This window comes from Equus przewalskii, chromosome 15, assembly GCF_037783145.1.
Source record: "Equus przewalskii isolate Varuska chromosome 15, EquPr2, whole genome shotgun sequence".
NCBI lineage: Eukaryota > Metazoa > Chordata > Mammalia > Perissodactyla > Equidae > Equus > Equus przewalskii.
Window position 1 is genome coordinate 68,801,117 of NC_091845.1, and position 16,510 is coordinate 68,817,626.

Sequence of the window (16,510 nt, forward strand, 5' to 3'; positions counted from 1 at the left end):
AGCCACCTCCTAGATTCTCTTGTCAAACCCTTTCATTTTTTGAAGTGAAATAACACATTTCCAGAAAAAAACAAAAAGAAAATCTTTCTGGCAAGAAACTATGGCAGCAGTATCTAATACCTTTTGTCACTCATGACGAACAGCATTTTCTACCAACTTCTCTTTTTCTCTGGCTTCTAAAAAAATTCAAAATAGAAAAATAGGAAACCTTCAAAAAATCCAAAATGATTGTCATGATTCATAGTGGTAGGTCTATGTGTGAGCAGAATAATGAATTTGACTTATTCTAAAGAAGTCAGTTTTCCTGCGTCTGTCTGCAGAAAGTGTGTTTGTGAGGTCGCCAGCATTTGCAGCCCGCCAGTTTCTGAGGTAGCAGCACGGGTTCTTCATAAATTCATCTGATTGTTCTGTGCGTTGGCATCCACATGTAAGAATACCTTTTTGTGAATGTGTGATGTAAATCTACATGCCCAGCTTCGCAGCTGACCTTGACCGTTCTTTCCCGCTAACCCCTTGAATTGTTTGGGTTTCTGTTTCTGGCCATAGCTCTTTTAAATTATTAATTGGAGTTCTTCTTATATTAAAGATGGCCTGGCTAAGTACCTATTCCTACACGAGTTTAAGATGTCTGCAATCTTTCACTGAATTTTGCGCCTGAGGATTTGGGGTTGTGGCGATCAAAGCGACTTTACCCTTTTTGTAACTCAGATTAATTTTCTCTTTTGAATCTAGGAAAAGTGAACAAACTCAACTGCTCCCCCCAGCTTAACTCCACATGGCCTGTTTCCCTGGCTTCAAATAGCTTAGAATTAAATTAACTCCCTTCCTTCCCTCTACCCTCCACCTCCCCACAACCTCATTTTAAGATACAGTAATTCAACAATTTGCATAAGCAGTTGCTTATGAACATATGATCTCTGGTTATATATTTGGCCTCCTTTTGTTTGTGAGATTACATATTTTGAACAAGAGTAACCTTTGTGTGTTCACGGCACCCCGGATGAGAAATTTTAGTGGTATACTCAAGAGGGCTAGAAAGTGACTACTGGTTAGGAAAAAGCAGGTTTTGGAAAAAAATTGTTTTAAAGTTTCCCTTGGCCCCATTAGGTGTGTGTCATTGATGAAGAGAGTGGGTCAGTGCCCTGACTATGCAAGCATGTTCGCAGGCAACCTTCTCACCTGTTCCCAGGAACTCCGTCATTGGTTGAGGCCATCTTAATGGCTTTCCGTATCTCACCTCAGTTTTCAACCACCCTGGAGGCCTTCTGATTATAGCTTATCAGAACCTTCACTATATGAATTAAGTATGATTTGGAATACTTTTATTTGCTGTGGCTTTTGCATTTATGAGAAATATAAAATCACTCAGGCTGGTTAACTCCACTTGTCAAATTATGGTCTTAATGATCTCCGTCTGGGCTTGTTAGTTTAGCACCAGGAAAAATTATCCTGTTTGTCAAGACTGTAGACAGCTCCCAGAATCAAAGCCAAGTCCCTACAGATGTGTGTGTCCTTCTGTTGGTGGTTCGGGGTGCCGCTGTTATACCCCGAAGCAGAACCGGTGGCAAAGTTCTTTCTTTGAAAGATGCTCCTTTGCCAGCCATCTCGAGCCCATAAATTGGCAACTAAAGTTTCCAACTATTTTCTCTAAATACTTTGTAAATGTAAATATATTTTGTGCTAAGGAGCATAATAAGGGCAAGAATATACATTAGTTTTTCCACTGTAGTCTCATTTGGGATTTAGGCCAAACTCAGTAGATTAAAATATAGAATTTGGTAGGCATAACTACAACTTTTGCAATGGAAATATTTAGGTAATGCATGCAGTTATTTTAATGGAACTCTCTGCTTTGGTTTGTAATGAAATCAGGGAGTCTGTCTGATATGTAGGGATTTGTTCTGTACTCTATCTTGGATGCTGTATGTATAAGTGACCTTCTGGTTTTAGACAAGTTGTTCTGAATTCTATTATTTTCTTCTTTATTCAGAATATAAAGAAATTTCAGCAGGGTGCTTCTCCATAGCGTAGATTTCTAAGATAAGGAAAAGTCTGTACTCATTTCAAATGAATGTATGATTTTGCTTCTCTTTGGCCTGAACATGGAATTAGAATATTCCAGATATGATTTTATGTGCATAGTTAAATCACTAGATTCTTACCACAAATCTGTTGAGATAGGCAGGCCATATTTATTTCAAAGAAGGGCATGCCCTAGAAGTGACTTAGTGGCTTATTCAAACAGTATTTTTTGACTACTATATGTTGTCAACAACTATAAAGGGTCTTCAGAAATTTCATGAAATTTATGAGATTTTCCTTTTTTTTTTTTAAAGCAATGCAGCTGCATTTCTTTTTTGTTGATTTATTTCTCTTCTTCTCCCCGAAGCCCCCCGGTACATAGTTGTATGTTCTAGTTGTAGGTCCTTCTGGCTCTGCTATGTGGGATGCCGCCTCAGCACAGCCTGATGAGCAGTGCCAGGTCCATGCCCAGGGTCCAAACTGGTGAAACCCTGGGCTGCCAAAGCGGAGTGCATGAACTTAACCACTCGGCCACGGGGCTGGCCCCGAGATTTTCTTAAAGTAAAAATTAATTGGAGCAGATTCTAGTTTGTCCTAATAGTAAAAGAATTCTCCCCTTTTTAAGTAGGAGAGAGAAGTGGGAGTTGTGGTAGGAGGGCCAGTGTCTTGGGTCTGCCTATAGAGTGGGTTATGCCTGTGATGTCATTCATCTTCTCAAGGAGGTGGAAGGTTTGCAATGGCTGGATGTGACTCTCCACTTTGAGGGGCCGAGGCTTAGGCTTGTCCATGCTCAGGAGTGAGCAGATTTTAATAGTCTGAGTCAGGCTACCTCAAACAAAGAGACTGAGGTGGCCACCTGGCTCCTCAAGGTGACTTTACCTGTATCTGTTCTGGGTTCAGACTTTCCAATTGGGCTGCTTATGGAAATCGCTTATGGACTCTCAGAGCCCCTATTGTGTACATCTCCTTCCAATCTCACGTTCAGTGATATTATGTGGGTAGCTTCACATCAGCTACGGTGAGAGTCTTTACACCAGGGACGTTGGCAAATGCTACTAATCAGGGCTTCCCTCTCCCCAAGAGCCAGCTGTTAAACATTTACCAGTACACCACTGGCGAAGCCCCATCCCCAGTGCTGCCAATTCAGTAGGTCTGGGATGGAGCCCAAGAATTTGCATTTCTAATAAGTTCCCTGGTGATGTTGCTGCTGCTGGTTTGAGGAACAAACACTAAGAACAATTTGCCTAGAACAATGCTGTCCAATTTGATAGCCACTAGCCACATGTGGTTATTTAAATTTAAATTTTAATTAATTAAAATTAAATAAAATTTAAAAATCTGTTTCTCAGTCTCATTAGTCACGTTTCAAGTGCTTAAACTAAGACAATGTTATATGTCAATTATATCTCAATGGAACTGGAAGAGGGGAATGCTTAAGAGTCACATGTGGCTGGTGGCTACCCTATTGGACAGCACACTTCTAGAAACATTTCATCATCACAGAAAGTCCCATTGTGCAGCACTACTTTAGGATAAAATCTTTGCCCCTAATTTTTTTAAAGTTCCACAGGTGATTCTGGTGGGAAGCCTGATTCAATAATCACTACAATTATTAGATTTTGCTTTTATATTTTAACTCTCTAAAAATCCACCTCGCACAAAAATTCTATTTTCCTCATTTTCTAGTTCTTACTTGGGAGGAAGGATCAGTTTGCTGAAATTCTCAAATGCTGATAACTCTTTTTTGTAGATGAGAACACTGAGGTGCAAAGAGGAAAGGATGAAAGAGAGATTGTTGAACTGGGACCCAGCCACATGTACATAACTTTTTCAGTCCACAAAAAGTTAATTTCTCCTAAATAGAAGACAGCTTTCTGCTAAGTAGAAGAACTGATGACAGGTGTTGGTCGCAGTGCTATCTCCAGCTTGTATCAGGCCCGGGACGGCCATGCCATTACACCGCCTCAGACTAAACCTACGGCAGCTGGGAGCCCCAGAGATCTTTCAGACTTTATGTAATAATAATTCCCTCCTAACCAGTGAAGGACACCAAGTGCATTTATTGGAAACTAGTTGATCACGTTAATAAATTGAGGTGTTCAAACCAGCAGATTACAAAGACTACAGAAGGAATAGAGTTTAGTTAGAGATGAAGCATCGGGTGAAATAGACAACAGTCGTTAGTGACATCTGTGGAGCAAGTTACCAAAACCTGGGGTTAATAAGGGTTACACAGGCAGATAGCGGCCTGAGAGCTGGACCAGGAAAGAGCTGGCCTGGAATGCCATTACGTGTGGTGTGCCTCCTGTGTGTTGTTGGGTAACGGTCTGTTTATTACAGAGCCTGCCTTAGAGAGGCCTGCTTTATGAGTCCCATTTCCAAGGTGTTTGTGTGGCCTAAAAAATGTCCATTTATTTTGGTTCCTATGTGACTGAAATTTTATGTTCTTTATAGTGATCAAAAACATAGCCAGTGGGTGTTTCTTTTTCCTCTGAAAGATTTATTATAATTGGCTTTATTTTCTCAAGTGGCAGTTTGCCTCTCTGAGCTTCAGAAGCTGTTGCCTTGTCTGGTTCTGTAGAAATCATTTCAAGACTACTTGCATTTTTTTTTTCCTGTCTAGCCTTCTTTTTAGGAATTCTGGAATTCTTCCTTTTAGTAATTTTCTACTGCCATTATCCTTGTACCTTCGTAGTACTGTTATATCCTTGTACCTGTGTATCCTAATTGATCTTCCTGCTCATAGGCAATTGCCTTTCGCATACACCCAGCAAAGCTTTCCCTGAACACCACTTTTGTCAACATTCAACCTGCAACAAATATTTATTGGGCACCCATTCTGCTGGTAGCAGGAATACAGAATACCTACAGTAGTAAGCAAGAAAGATCTGGCTCTACTCTTAGGAGCCTACAGTGAAGTTTACCTCAACCCCAAAGCCTTTAATTACTTCCTGGAATGGGTTGAACTGTGGCTCCCAAACGACATATCTACTAGGAAACTCAGACTGTGATCTTATTTGGAATAAAGGTCTTTGCAGATGTAATTAAAGTAAGGATTGTCAGATGAGATCACACTGGATTGCAGTGGGCCCTAAATCCAATGACAAGTCCTTGGAAGAGAAGAGAAGAGAAGAGAAGAGAAGAGAAAATAGACACAGAGATACAATGACAAGACAATGTGAAGATGGAGGCAGAGATTGTACTGATGCGTCTATAAGCCAAGGAGTACCAAGGATTGCCAACAGCCACCAGAAGCCAGGAAAGACGCATGGAACAGACGCTGCTGTAGATTCTCCAGAAGGATTTGGGACTTCTGACCTCCAGAATGGGGAGAGAATAAATTTCTGTTGTTTTAAGCCACCAAGTTTGTGGTACTTGGTTACAGCAGACCTAGGAAACTAACGTACTTCCTTTACTTCTAAAAACATGAACCTTTTAGCCAGTTTTCAGGTCATGATCAGGGGAGCAAGTTATATAGTCAGACTACCTGGGTTCAAGTTCTGGATTTGACAGTCACTTACTGTATCATTTGGGTCAAATTGCTTAAACCTCTGTGCCTCAATTTCCTCATCTGTAAGATGGGAACAATCTCTATGTCATAGCGTAACAAGATCTACGTCATTTATGAAGTGGTATTGACATAGTATTGATACTTATGAGGAATAAATACAATAACATATATAAAGCACTCAGAACAGTTGCTGGAAGGCTTAATAATTATAAAAATTATTTTACTACTGTATTACTAATTTTTGTTGATGTTAAAGCCTTACAGAATACTTCACAGCCAGTCCAGACCAGTGTGTTTTTTCTGACCCCTCAACTCCCATAGCACTGTATGTGTCTCCTACTTTTAATCACATACTGCCTGATTGTATTTAACTTTAGGCATCAATATATACATCATCAAATATTTACTGAGGACCTACTAAGTTCTAGGTATTCTGTCAACCACTTTGGAAAATTTGTATTAATGCCACCAGGAAATGTAGAATCTGAGGAAATAAGAGGTATATCTACAATAATTTTGAAAGAATGGATATAATTCCAAAGGGCAAAGAGGACTGGAGAGATTATATCAAGCAGGAATTTTTAGGAGCAAAGTTTAGAGCTTAGCAGGAGCCAGGTAGTGCTATGAGAGGACCAGGCCAAGCAGACCAATCCTTTAGGAAAGAGCTTGAAAAAGGGGTATAGAGGCTATGAGTACTCAATGCTGAGACTTCGAGATAAGTTGATGAAGTGAGCCTGAAATCATACTCTCTCCCCTCCAAAATTTAACATGATCTAAAAATTGCTTTTGTTTTTTGGGTTTTTTGCTGAGAAAGATTTGCCCTGAGCTAACATCCCTTGCCAATCTTCCTCTTTTTGCTTGAGGAAGATTCGCCTTGAGCTAACATCTGTGCCAGTCTTCCTCTGTTTTTGTATGTGGGTCACTGCCACGGCGTGACTGCTGACAAATGGTGTAGGTCTGCGCCTAGGAGACGAACCCATGCCACTAAAGTGGAGCACACCAAACTTAACCACTAGGCCACGGGGCTGGCCCCTAAAAATTGTTTTTTTAAAAAGCAAAAATTAGTAAGTCAGATGGAGAGAGACACTTATCATATGACTTCACTCGTATGTGGACGATAAACAAACAAACAGATACATAGGGAGAGCAGATTGGTGGTTACCGGAGGAGAAGGAGGTAGGCAGAGTGCAAAAGAGGTAAAGGGGAACATGGGTATGGTGACAGACAGAAACTAGACTTTTGGTGATGAACATGATGCAGTCTATACAGAAGCTGAAATATAATGATGTACACCTGAAATTTACATAATATTATAAACCAATGTGACCTCAATAAAAAAAAAAACCCAAAACTCATAGCAGCAAATAAACAAGGATGGGATATGACCTCAATTATTCATTCACTCAAAAAGCACTCACATGTGCCCAGCATTGTCCTATGCACTGAGGATTCAGGAATGAACAAAGCAGACAAAAATCCCTGCCTTCATAGAGCCTACATTCAACTGGGGGAGATGAACAGAAGATAAGGTAAATATGTAAAATATATAGTATATTGGAAAGTGATGAGTACTAAAGAGGACAAACAATGCAAGAAGGAGGATAGAAAGCTTCAGGGAGGGGTTGAAATTTTCAATGGACCAAAATAGTGAGTTTGGAATAAAGACTTGAAGAAATTGAATGAGTGAGCTGTTGGGTATCTGGGGCAAAATGTTCCAAGTAGAGGAGACATCAAATGCAGACCCCTAAGGCAGTGTGTGCCTGGCATGTTCAAGGAGCAGCAAGGTCAGTGGGCTGGAGTCAGAGGGGTAAGGAGGAGAGCAGTGGGATATGAAGTCAGATTGTAGGGGACATGATCATATAGGGCGTTGTAGGGCATGGAAAAAACTTTGACTCTTACTCTGAATAACATGGGGCAGGCATGGCATGAACTGTCACATGTTTTAACGGGATTATTATAACTACTTTGTTGAGAATGTGCTTAGGGTAGGAAAGCCAGATACAAAGAGACAAGTTATCGCAGTACAGCAGGAAAGAAGCGATGGTAGCTTGGACCAGCATGGTAGTGGTGGGGTGGTGGTGAGAAATGATTGAATTCTGGATATTTTTTTGTAGCTAGAGCTGATGGGATTTCTGACATGATGGAGGTAGAGTTAGAGTGAAAGAGTCGAGTCAAGGATGACACAAAGGTCTTTGGCCTGAGCTCTTGAAAGAACGGACTTGCCGCTCATTGAGACTGGAAAGACTGTAGGAGGGTCATTCTGGAAGACAGTTGTAAACATGAGAGGACTCAAGGAATGGAGCACCTTAAGCTCCTTCTCATTAAATAAGCTAATTAAGAATGAAAAGAGAAGATATGCTAAATAGGATAAATGAAGTGCTAGAAGTCAGTAGAATAATGTCTACAAATATGAGGTTAGAGGATAACCAGATAATTTCATATACTGCTAAACTGTCCTCTGAGCAAGAGGTAACAACAGACAGACACTCTCAGGCTCACAGAACTTAGAATGTATAACACCCAGGGGTCCTTATTGAAATAACTACTGATGGTTTGAAGAACAAAATCAAAATTAAGAACTCAGGAATGAAGAAGCTACGGTAAAAAGTTTGGTGGGTGCACTGAATCCCTTAATTCAGGGTGAAATTCCAAGATACTCTATTTTAAAGACTAAAGATCCCTGGGAATTATGATTTCAGAACAAAATACAATTAATATAAAAATTATGAACCTTAACAATATAAGAACAAATTATAGCTAAAATTGAAAGGTAAGGAGAGTCAAATTGGCAAAAGCCTGTTTTGAAGTCCTCATCAGTAAGAGCAGGAAGTCAACCAATATTATCTAAAGTGAAACATAGCTAATAAAGGCGTAGCAACTCCAGCCTCCGCACATATTTTATAATCTTTTTAAAATTTTTATTTTTTTTAAACTTTTTTAAAACTTATTTTTATCCTTTTCTTAACTTTTTTTAAAAAAGATTAGCACCTGAGCCAACATCTGTTGCCAGTCTTGTTCTTCTTTTTTTTCTTTTTCTCCCAAAAGCCCCCCAGTACATTGTTGTATATTCTAGTTGTAGGTCCTTCTGGTTATGCTACATGGGACACCACCCCAGCATGGCCTGATGAGCGGTGCTAGGTCCACTGCCCAGGATCCGAAATGGCTAAACCCTGGGCTGCCGAAGTGGAGTGCACGAACTTAACCACTTGGTCATGGAGCCGGCCCCTATTTTTAGTCTTCAAGAGATATTTTAGTAACTAAAATCTTTTGTGATAAGGAAATACTTACCTGAAGTTCAACAGTTACTCAATTTCAGTTTTTCACTTGTTAATTTCAAGGAAAATTACATTTACTGCCTAGAAAAAAATACTGTATTGCTTTTCCATTGCTGCTGTAACAATGATCACAAATGTAGTGACTTACACTGTACAAGCTTCTTATCTTACAGTTCTGGAAGTCAGAAGTCCAAGATGGGTCTCACTGGCTAAAATCAAGGTGTTAGCAGGGCTCCATTCCGTCTGGAGGCCCCAGAGGCCTTGCCTTTCCAGTTTCTAGCGGCTGCCTGCATTCCTTGGTTTACGTCTGCCTCTCTCCCTTTTCAAAGCCAGCAATGTCGGGTCAAGTCCTTCTAATGCTGCCATCTCTCTGGTTTTCTCTCTTCTGCCCTCCCTCTTCGACTTTTAAGGACCTTTGTGATTATATTGGGCCCACCCAGATTTAAAAGTCATGGGATTAGCAACCTTAATTCCCCTTTGCCATGTAAGGTAACATATTTAAAACTTGTGTGGATTAGGATGTAGATATCTTTGGGAAGCCATTATTCTGCATATCACAAATTTTCTCAATATTGACAAAAATATAACTTTTAAAAAAAAGAGTTAGGGAGAGTCTTTTCAACAAGTGTTTCTGGGAAAACTGGATATCCACATGCAAAAGAATGAAGTTGGACCTTTATCTTATCTCATGTACAAAATTAACAAAATGGATCAAAGACTTTTATGTAAGAGCTGAAACTACAAAACTCAGGAAAAAACATAGGGGAAAAGCTTCATGACATCGCATTTGGCAATGATTTCTTGGATGTGACACCAAAAGCATGAGCAGCAAAAGAAAAAAATAAATAAATTGGGACTTTATCAAAATTGAAAACTTTTCTCCATCAAAAGGACACTGTCCATGTACTAAAATGGCATCCCACAGAATGGGATAAAATATTTGCAAAGCATGTGTCTGATAATGGATTGATATCCAGAATATATAAAGAACTCTTAAAACTCAACAACAGAAAACCAAGCAGCCAATTAAAAAGTGGGCAAAGGATTTGAATAGACATTTCTCTCAAGGAGATATACAGATAGTCTATAGCACATGAAAAGATACTCAACATCACTCACCATTAGGAAGATTCCAATAAAAACCACAACATACCACTTCATACCCATTAGGATAGCTATTATTAAAAAAAGAAACCAATAAAATATAATAAGTATTGGTGAGCAGATGGGGAAATGGAACCATTTGCACTGCTGGTGGAAATGTAAAATGGTGCAGCTACTATGGAAAATAGTATGGTAGTTCCTCAAAAATTAAACATGGAATTACTGTATTATCCAATAGTTCCACTTCTGGGTTTATACCCAAAAGAATTGAAAGCAGTGACTTAGATATTTGTACACCCATGTTCATAGCAGCATTATTCATGATAGCCAAAACATGGAAACAACCCAAATGTCTATCAGTGGATGAATGGATCAACAAAATGTGATATATATATATACAATGGCATATTATTCAGCTTTAAAAAGGAAAGAAATCCTGACATACTACAAATTGGACGAACCTTGAAGGCATGCTAAATGAAATAAGCCAGTTACAAAAGAACAAAAATTGTGTAATCCCACTTATGTGAACTGCCTAGAGCAGTCAAATTCAGAGACATAAAGTAGAATGGTGTTTGCTGGGGGCTGAGGGGAGAGGGGAATAAGAAGTTATTGCCGGGGCCGGCCTGGTGGCACAGCCTTTAAGTGCGCATGTTCCACTGTGGCGGCCTGGGGTTCGCCAGTTCGGATCCCAGGTGCGGACATGGCACCGCTTGGCACGCCATGCTATGGCAGGCATCCCACATATAAAGTAGAGGAAGAGGGGCACGGATGTTAGCTCAGGGCCAGTCTTCCTTGGCAAAAAGAGGAGGATTGGCAGCAGTTAGCTCAGGGCTAATCTTCCTCAAAAAAAAAAAAAGAAGAAAAAGTTATTGCTTAATGGGTACAGAGTTTCAGTTTGGGGAGATTAAAAAGCTCTGGAGATGGATGGTGGTGATGGTTACACAACAGTGTGAATGTGCTTCACGCCACTAAACTGTACACTTAAAAATGGTTAAAATGGTAAGTTTTATGTTATATTTATTTTACCACAATAAAAAAATAGTTAAAGGTGTAAAGATAATTTGGAGCCGGGCTCTGTAGGATCTTGAGTATGTTAGCCTATGGAGTAGAAACTTCTCATGAAAGGATGGGAAGCCGTTGAGAGGTGTTGAGCAGAAGAGTGAAAATAGCAACCTCCATTTGTAGGCCAGGTTCTGTGGAGAACATTCGACACTGGTTACTTCTAAATCCGTACAGTGCTGTAAGGAAGGCATTATTGCCTCCATTTGATTAATTTACTTTTTAACTTTTTATTTTGAAATAGTTTTAGACTTAGAGAAAAGCTGCAAAAAAAGTGCAGTGAGTTTTTGTATACCCTTCACAAGGCTTCCCCTGGTGATGACATCTTACCTGACCAGAGCACAGTAATCAAAACGCAGAAAAGTAACATCAGTGCAATACTGGGAAATAAATACCAATCTTATTTCAATTTTACCAGTTTTCCCCCAACGTCCTTTTTCTGTTCCAAGGTCCAACCCAGGATTCCACATTGTATTTAGTTGTTGTGTCCTTAGTCTCTGACATTCCCTCAGGTTTTCCTTGTCTTTCATGACCTTGGCAATTTCCCTGTGTACTGGTCACTTATTTTGTAGCACGTCTCTTACGTGGATTTGTTGATGTTTTCTCAAAGCTGGGTTGAGGTTACGTATTCTGGGAAAGATTACCACAGAAGTGATGCTGTGTCCCTTGCAGTGCATCATGTCAGGTGGGTCCATGATCTTGATATGTCTTATTACTACTGGTGTTAACCTCGATCACTTAAGGTGGTATCTTCCTTGCAGATACCACCATTGTAAACTTACCATTTTTTCTTTTCTAATCGATGAGTATCTTGGGGGAGATAGGTTGAAAATAGCACTCCCATTTTAGATGTGATGACTAAGGTTCAGAGAGGTTAAATGGCTCACACAAAGTCACTCAGCTAGTAAAAGGCAAAGCCAGAGTTTGACGTTAGTTTTCCCTGACTCAGAAGTCTACAATCTTCCTATCACCTGTTTTAGGAAGTTGTTCTCAATAATGATGTACCAAAGAGATGAGACAGCCCAGAGCCGGGGTCCCAGCTATTGCCTAAACACTAGGCTAGCAATTTTCAACCTTTATGGCCTCAGGACACCTTCCCACGCTCTTAAAAATTATTCAGGATACCAAAGAGCTTTTGTTTATGTGGTTATATCTATAGTTATATACTATATCAGAAAGTAAAACTGAGAATTTAAAAAGCAGTCATTTCAAGATAGCAGTAATAAACCTATTACATGTTAACAGAAATAGCATATTTATTATGAAAATTATTTTCTTGTTTTATAAGTGATTATTTGTTTCTCCACATATAATTGAAATATATACCAGTTTTATACATCAAATTCCTATTTACATGTTTACTTTACTACTGGACTTGATTCTCTCACTAGATTAGAACATTGTTATTACTGTAGTGTCTTAATATGTTTAAATATTTGGTAGGACATATACCCCTTCATTGCTTTTATTTATTTGTTTGTTATTGATATTTTTGCTACTTTAATTAATTAATTTATTTATTTTGGTGAGGAAGATTAGCTGTGAGCTAACATCTGTTTCCAATCTTCCTCTATTTTGTATGTGGGATGCCACCACAGCATGGCTTGATGATCGGTGTGTAGGTCCCTGCCCAGGATCCTAACCCTCAAACCCCAGGCTGCTGAAGCAGAGCATGCAAACTCAACTCCTACACCACCAGGCCAGCCCCTTACTTTTATTTTTTAAATTTTATTTTATTGTGGTAAGACCAGCTGACATGATCTCTACCCTCCTAACAAATTTTTCAGCGTACAGGATAGTATTGGTGATTATAGATACAGTGCTATGCAGCAGATCCCTAGGACCTATTCATCTTGCTTAACTAAAACTTTACACCCATTGATTAGTAACTCCCCATTTCCCCTCCACCCCCAGCCCATGGCAACCACCATTCTGCTCTTCGATTCTGTGAATTTAAGTATTTTAGGTATCTCATGTAAGTGGAATCCTACAGTATTTGTCTTCCTGTGACTGGCTTATTTCATTAGCATAATGTCTTCAAGGTTCATCTATGTTGTTGCATATTATGAAATTAACTATATTTTCCAAAATAAAAAAATTTGTGAGAAGAGTAGCATGTTTTGCATTTTCACAGTTTTAAAAAAGTAACTGGCTTATTAGCGGAAGGCAGCTGGATTCTCATAAGTGCTTTGCATTTGGATTATTGTGATGTTTCATGTCGTATAGTGTCTGGATGTATATTCATGAGATGTTGAGAGGGAACGAGGCAAACAACATCTTAGTATTGTTGTGAAAGTAGTTTAGAGTTTGGACTCCCTTGAAAGGCCCTCAGACTCCCGGGGGTCCCTGGATGGCTCTTTGAGAACCATTCTTTCAGGTATGAAGTGGGACACTGAAAGTACCAGCGTTAAATATTCCTGGATATCATGAATAATTTCTCCACTTGTACTGCCCTGTTAAACAATTTTTAATAAACTGTAAGAAAGGATAATGAAGCAGCAGGAGCCCCTTTCATGAATAGGGTGCTCTAAGGTAAAACCCTACTCTATTTGAATTTCACGATTGTAAAACCATTAATAAGCAGAAATAATGTTGCCAGTGTTATTGTAATGGTCATAAAAATCTTCAGTCTTACTGAGAAGATGCACTTTTATGCTTTAATCGACATCATTTTATGTGCTAAGTAGGTGGATGTAAGATCTTGAAACTGTTAGAGGGGCCTCCTGTGGGGATAATTGGGTGGTGAAGTATATTCATTTACTTGTATATTTCCCCCAAAGAGTTTCGGAGTTTCTAAATCCATCACCCGAACGCTGGCGCCAGTGTTCGCCAGGCACAGCAGTTTTTCATCACTGAGGAATCCTAAATAAGATGCAAATTGCCTGATAAATTATTTCGTGTTACTCTTTAACTTTTCAGAAAAATAGTCCTAGGAGAGCTGTAGCATCAGCAAATGCAATCAAGGCTTTAGAGCAGGTTGATTTCCAGCTTTTATCGTCATGGAAATAAAACCCTCAGACCTTGGGAGGTATGGTGACAGTAAAATGTGCTCTTTCCCTGATGGCATGGAATTTCAGAGCATTCCTGCAGATGGATTGTTCCATGTCAACGTTGATAAATTACACGTATAGCTATCTCTATTTTAGTTTCTCTAGTTATATTCTTAAATGAGCATATTCCTATTTTCTTTAGTTTTCTCTTGGGAAGATATAAAATTACTTTTAGTTAATGGCCTGTGAAAAATTAGGTGCATTGACAAAGGCACTTAATGTACTGTTGGAATAAACACAATTCTAGTTTTCTAGATGACTACACAGCAAAAGCACAGATGGATCCAAATTTATATTTCTATATATGTGCCTCTTCCGTGGTCAAGATTTGTTAGATCCTATAGGTTTCCTAGGGGCTTTTCAATAGGATCCTGTTAGTTCAGATACTAAGTCAGAAATACGTAACATTTTCTTACTGTAACACTGATAATTTTCCCCCTCCCCATTGTTTAAAATAATTATTTTCAATTTTATTGAGTGAAGGAACACAATGTATATGCTATTTGCATTGTTAAATTTTTATAAATTTATCTTTTCTAGTTAGATATTTTGGCAATAATTATCATACCATTTTACTTGTGTATTTTTAAATTGAGCTTTACAATTGATTAAATAAGAGAAACCACAACCATTTATAAAATACAAAATGTATCTTCCTCTTTTATTTCTCTAAGAAATTTTCATCCTACTTAGGATCATGCAATTGGATGCATCTTCTCAACTTTGTTTTTTATATGATAAATATAAACCAAGAAGTCTGCGTAGTATAGTGAGAAATCAAGAGGTGCAGCGTGAGAAGATCTGAGGTGGGATCCAACCTTTCCAAACTGGCTGTGCGACATCAGACAATTTCCCTAACTTTTGCAAGTCTCAACATTCTCATCCATAAAATGAGTCCTGAGGCTCCATCACGCCACTTGTAAAACCCGACAATTGCCCAAGTCTAAGCAAATGTCATCTCGCCAGAAGTGCTACGCTTGCCTCCAACTAGTCTCTGGCCTCCAACCAGGTCATCTACATGGCTGCCCAAATGGCCTTTTAAAAATGTAAATAAGAGTTTGTCATCATTTGCTTAAAAATCTCTGATGGCTTTCTGTTGTATCTAGGATACAAAATAGGAAATCTTTCACACGGCCTACAAGGCTCCTGCTTACTTGCCCCCACCACCCCAATCTCACCCAATGGCACGCTCCATCTCACTCCAGTTAGGGTGACGTAACCATCCCAGATTGCCTGGAAATTTCTTGGTTTTAGCACCAAAAACTGGAATGCTGGGCCACTCTACTCCTGATGGTCCAGCTACACTGGCTTTCTTTCTGTCCCTTGCATGTGCCCACATCCTTCCTCCCTCAGATCCTTTGCTGTTTCTCCTGGAAGCCACATAGTTTTATCTCACTGTGTACCTGGCTCATGCCTATTTATCCTTCAGACTTCAGTTTAAATGTCATGTTCTCAGAGAATCCTTCCAGGAGCCACAGGTATAAATTAGATCTTGTGAAATAATAGAAAACACATGCATTGGTCTCTGTCCCTAGTTCCTGGCACAGAGCTCCTAAAACCCTTGTAATTTCCTAAGTGATAAGAGTACTAGGAGCATCTTTTGTTCTAATATTTGGTCTTTGGTCCTGGTCCCCTACACAGAGCTCCTAAATCCTTTGGAATTTCCTGGGTGATAGGAATGTCTTTTGCTCTAATGAAGTGCCTCGTAGTGGGCTCTTGGTTGGGAGCTGGTCACCAGAAAGACCAAATCATGATTAGAAGCTTGAAAGTTTCAGCCCCACCCCTCATTCTCTGGAGAAGGGAGAGGGGTTGGAAATAGAGTTAGTGATCGATCATGCGTATGTGATGAAGCCTCCATAAAAATCCCAAAAGTATGGAGTTTGGAGAGCTTCCAAGTTGGTGAATAGGTGGAGGTGCTGGTAGAGTGGGGTGCCCAGAGCGGGCGTGAGAGCCCCACGCACCTTCCCACGTGCTTTGCTCTATACATCTCTTCTATCTGGATGTTCATCCGTATCCTTTATCATATCCTGTTATAATAAACTGGTGAATGTAAATAAATGTTTCTCTGAGTTCTGTAAGCCATTCTAGTAAATTACTGAACCTAAGGAGGGGTTCATAGCAATGCAGATTTATAGCTGGTCCATCAGAAATACAGGTGACAACCTGGACTTGTGATTGTCATCTGAAGTGGGATGGAGGGACAATCTTATGGGATTGAGCCCTTAGCCTATGGGATCTGATGCTATCTCCAGGTAGTGTCAGAACTGAGTTAAATTGTAGGACACTCAGCTGGTGTGGCAGAATTGCTTGGTGTGGAAACCGCCCTAGCCCCAACATTTGGCGACCAGAAGTGAAGTGTTCTGTGTGAGTAGTAAAAGAGAGACACACAAAAGTGAGTTTTTCCTACACAATCCCATGTGTTATTCTCACTTATATTAGCACCCAAGGGCCACTACATACAATTGTGCCTCTGTGTATGGCACAAC

At 39.6% G+C, this 16,510-nt stretch overlaps 1 protein-coding gene across 10 annotated transcripts in view; it reads left to right on the forward strand.

The window, feature by feature from the left end:
* NEK11 (NIMA related kinase 11) overlaps positions 1–16,510 on the forward strand; it is a 248,982-nt gene that overhangs the window by 124,476 nt on the left and 107,996 nt on the right. The window lies entirely within an intron of this gene.